At 35.0% G+C, this 4,941-nt stretch overlaps 1 non-coding gene across 1 annotated transcript; it reads right to left on the reverse strand.

Annotated features, from left to right (window-relative positions):
- Positions 1 to 2,372: 2,372 nt before the first annotated feature.
- On the reverse strand, positions 2,373 to 2,478 carry LOC132237741 (U6 spliceosomal RNA). The gene has a single exon (XR_009453584.1). It is a non-coding gene; the product is annotated as a U6 spliceosomal RNA (small nuclear RNA).
- Between the last annotated feature and the right edge of the window lie 2,463 nt (positions 2,479 to 4,941).

The raw sequence follows: 4,941 nt of genomic DNA on the forward strand, positions 1-4,941 counted from the left end.
TCCTCCTTTCTAATTTGGATGCCTTTTATTTCTTCTTCTTGTCTGATCACTGTGGCTAAGACTTCCAGTACTATGTTGAATAAGAGTGGTGAAAGAGGACATCTCTGGCTTGTTCCCCTTTTCTTAAGAGAAATGGTTTTAGCCTTTGCCTATTGAGTATGATGTTTGCTGTAGGTTTGTCATATAAGGCCTTTATCATGTTGAGATATGCTCCCCCTATTCCCACTTTGCTGAGAGTTTTTATCAAAAATGGGTGTTGGATTTTGTTGAATGCTTTTTCTGCATCTATTGATATGATCATGTGATTTTTGTCTCTCAATTTGCTTATGTGATCTATCACATTTATTGGTTTGAAAATATTGTACCAGCCTTGCATCCCTGAAATAAATCCCACTTGGTCATGGTGTATGATCTTTTTAATATATTGCTTGATCCAATTTGCTAATATTTTGTTGAGGATTTTAGTATCTATGTTCCTCATGAATATTGGCCTGTAATTCTGTTGCTTTGTAGTGTCATTATCTGGTTTTGGAATTACTGTAATGCTGGCCTCATTTAAAAAAGAGCTTGGAAGTGTTCCTTCCTCTTGGATTTTTTAGGATACTTTGAGGAGTATAGGTGTTAGTTCTTCTTTGAATGTTTGGTAAAACTCCCCTGTGAAGCCTTCTGGACCTGGGCTTTTGCTTGCCAGGTGTTTTTGATTACTGCTCCAATTTCCTCAGTTGTTATTAGCCTATTCAGGTTTTCTGATTCTTTCTGATTCAGTTTTGGGAGATTGTATTTTTCTAGGAATTTGTCCCATTTCATCGACATTGTCCATCTTGTTGGCATATAGTTGTTCATAGTATTTTCTTACAACCTTTTGTATTTCTGTGATGTCAGTGGTTACTTCTCCATTTTGTTTCCGATTTTATTTATTTGTGTCCTCTCTCTTTGTTGCTTGATGAGTCTAGCTAATGGTTCACCAATTTTGTTTATCCTTTCAAAAACCAGCTCTTGGTTTAATTGATTTTTTGTATTTTTTTTTTTTGTCATCTCTGTTATTTATTTCTTCTCTAATCTTTATTATATTCTTCCTTCCACTTACTCTGGGCTTTTATAGTTCTTTAAGTTGTAGGGTTAAATAGTTTATTGATTTTTTCCTGTTTTTTGAGGTAGGCCTGTAGTGCTATGAACTTCCCTCTGAGGACTGCTTTTGCTGTGTCCCAGAGATTTGGGGTTGTTGTGTGTTCATTTTCATTTGTTTCCAGGAAGTTTTTATTTATTTCTTGATCTCATTGGTAACCCATTCATTGTATAATAACATGTTATTTAGCTTCCATGTGTTTGAATGTTTTGGGGTGTTTTTACTGTAGTTGATTTCTAATTTCATTCCACTGTGATCTGAGAAGATACTTGATATGATTTCAATCTTCTTGAACTTGTAGAGACTTGTTTTGTGTCCTAACATGTGGTCTATTTTTGTGAATGATGCATGTGCACTTGAGAAGAATGTATATTCTGCAGCTTTGGAGTGAAATGTTCTATAAATGTCAATTAAATCCATCAGATTCAGTGTGTCCTTTAGAGTCACTGTTTCCATGTTAAGTTTTGTCTGGACGATCTACCCAAGGAAGTTAGCAGGTGTTAAAGTCCCCTACTATGATTATATTGTTGTCGATCTCTCCCTTAAAGTCCTCTAGAAGTTTATATATATATATGTATATATATTTATTTAGGTGCTCCTATATTGGGTGCATATATGTTTACCAGGGTTATATCCTCTTGTTGGATCGATCCCTTTAGTATTACGTAGTGACCTTTGTTGTCTTTTTGATGGCCTTCATTTTGAAGTCTATTTTGTCGGATATGAGTATTGCTACTCCAGCTTTTTTTTTCTTTTCTATTTGTATGGAAAATTTTTTCCATTTCTTCACTCTCATCCTGTGTGTCTCTTTTGTCTGAGGTGGATCTCTTGTAGACAGGGGTGTTTTTTTTTTTTTTTCTGAATTAAGATGTATCCTGGAAATCACTTCATATTAATTTATAGGGTTCTTCTTCAATCTTTTTCTACTTATTGGATTTTATTGAATCACATTTACTTTATATTATAGTTTGGGGAGAATTAAAACTCTTTTATGTTGAGTCATTTTTTGTAAAAATGAAGGGCATCTTTTCACTTATTTAAATCTGTTTTTATGCCTTCCAAGTATATTTTAAAGCTTTCCTCCTATAGATTTTACACATTTTTTAAGTTAATGCTGAAATATTCTATACTTTTTTTGTTGTAAAGAAGTTTTTCTTCTATTTTGTCTTCTAACTGGTTATTGTTTTTTTATGAGACTATTGGTTTTTATTTATTTAATTTATTTTTTGTTGAGGGTGTTACAGATAAAAATATGAAATGCTTCACGAATATGCATGTCATACTTGCACAGGGGCCATGCTAATCTTCTCTGCATCATTCCAATTTTAGTATGTATACTGCAAAGCAAGCACAAGACTATTGGTTTTTAAATGTTAAAATTATATCCTGGTATACCACAGAATTTATATATGTGCTAATTTTATTATTGATTCACTCAGGTTTTCCAAGAATATTATCTCATAAATTGCAAATAAGAATAGTTTTATTTCTTTATTTCTCCTAATTCTCATGCCTCTACTCATTTTGTTGTGTCTGAATGCATGTCCAACATTCCCAGTTCAATATGAAATAATAGCGGAGATAGTGGGCATCCTTCTTAGGGCAGTTTTTGAGACACATAAATGTAGTGATGTTCCATTTTCCATACTAATACTAAGTGCAATCTGCTAGAGCAATAGGCAGTGTCCCCAGGCAGGAAACCTGCTTTATTTGTAATACTCCAAAAGATGAATTTCTATGGAGTTAAATTTAAGATCCAATTTTCTTTTAAGGTAGAAATCAAGGGAACTTATGATACTACCTCAAAGAAGCTTTATAGAAATTCTTTTGAATTACATGTGTCAAATTGCTATCTTCTCTCTGTGTTGATGAGGTGATCTAATAAAAGCCATAGAGGGCCTGGCAATAGGAATAGGATGTGCCTTTGTGAAAGCAAGTCTTCTTTTTTTATAAAATTTATCTTTATTGTTGAAAGTGTTATGGATGTCCCCTTTGCTTTTTTTTTTCCATTGACCACCTCCAACTTGCACCCGCCCTTCTCAGGCCTTCACCACCCTACTGTGTGTGTCATGCATATCCTATATAAAAGGGTAATATGCAAATTGACCCTAATGGCAGAACAACCAGAACAACTGCTGGACCAGTCACTGTGAGGTGCACTGACCACCTCTTGGTCCCTTTCCCCAGCTGGCAGGTTCCGATTGCCTGATGGCCACCCGTGATGGGGGCGGGGCTGGCAAGCAGGTGGTAACAGCTGACCTCTCGGTCCCTTCTCCCAGCTGTCAGGCACCGATCACCCGATGGCGAATGGGGAACCGGGGATGGGTGGCAGTGGGGGGCGAGGCCGGCTGCAGGCAGCTGAGGAAGATGGCTCTGATCACAGGCCAGGCCTAGGGACTGTACCTATGCATGAATTTTGTGCACTGGGCCTCTAGTATGCATATAAAGTCCCCGGTTAATCTCTACTCCACCCCTCGACCCCCACCTCCCCTCTGAAATTCCTGAGACTGTTCCTTGCTTCTATGTCTCTGGATCTATTTGTGAGAGCAAGTCTTAAGGCAAAAGGCAGATTCCAATTACTGATAGGACAATGGAAATTAAATTTGTTTTAATGATTTTAAGGTATTTGATTTACTCTCTTTTTAAAAAAAATGTTTTTTAATTGATTTTAGAGAGAAAGAGGAAGGGAGGGGGGAGAGAGAGAGAAACATCAATGATGAGAGAGAAGCATTGATAAGCTCCCTCCTGTACACATCCTACTGGGGATTAAGCCCGCAACCTGGGCATGTGTCATGACTGGGAATCAAACCAGTGACCTTCTGGTGCACTGGACAACACTCAATCAACTGAGTCAAACCAGTATGTGATTGGAGATTATTTTTGTGTAGTAAAACTTGAAAAAAAATTTAGTCACAGGCCAGCAGAGAAAGTATCTCTTGTAATATGTCTGCCAAATGCATGTGAATACCAAGACTATCATCTCAATTTTAGGTTGTTATCACATACAAGTGAACATAAATTAATAACATATTGGGAATATTTTAATCACAGGGACTCCAGTAGAAGTACTTAATAGATTCTCTGAAATTTTTAATAAGTAAGACTTAAGCCTTGGGAGTAGTTTGAAAAAAGAGTTATATTATAGCAAGGTAACACAGTATGCAAAGTAGTAATCAAATTTACAGTAAAAATGCTTTTGCAGGTATTGATACTTCCACATATAAAACTCAAAGAGAAGTTTTTATGTTGTATCAACTCAAGGAAAACACTACCTTTAAAATACACTAGTGATGTTTTATTTCTGATATAAAGAAAAATATTTTTTCCTAGGCAATTGGTCAATAATGAACAAAAATGAATGAATGAATGAATTAATGAATCAGATATTGAAAAAGTGTTCTTGAATGGGAATTATTTTCATCAAAAATTTCCAAAATTTCCATTAAATTTATCTACTTATTTTGATAGCATATAAAGAAGTTCCATGCAGAGAGAAGTCAATATTTTGACAAATCTCCAAAAAGAGAATAGGATAAAATAAAATAGGCCGTGTTTTGTTATTACAACTTAAAAAACCTTTAGTGGTTTATTGATATCATTGAATTTATATTTGCTATGTTAAAATAAATTTTTGCCCAATACTATTTTAATTTTTGAAGCAAAGGACTGTGTATATTGCTTTCACTTTAACATTGTATAATCTACATAATTGCCTTATTACTTCACTTTCACATGTCAACACAGCTTTTCAAGGTTTATTATGTGCCACAATGATGAATAGATAGAAATAGCTCCTTTTTAAAAGAGCCACGGGG

Source organism: Myotis daubentonii, chromosome 6 (assembly GCF_963259705.1).
Source record: "Myotis daubentonii chromosome 6, mMyoDau2.1, whole genome shotgun sequence".
NCBI classification, from domain to species: Eukaryota; Metazoa; Chordata; class Mammalia; order Chiroptera; family Vespertilionidae; genus Myotis; species Myotis daubentonii.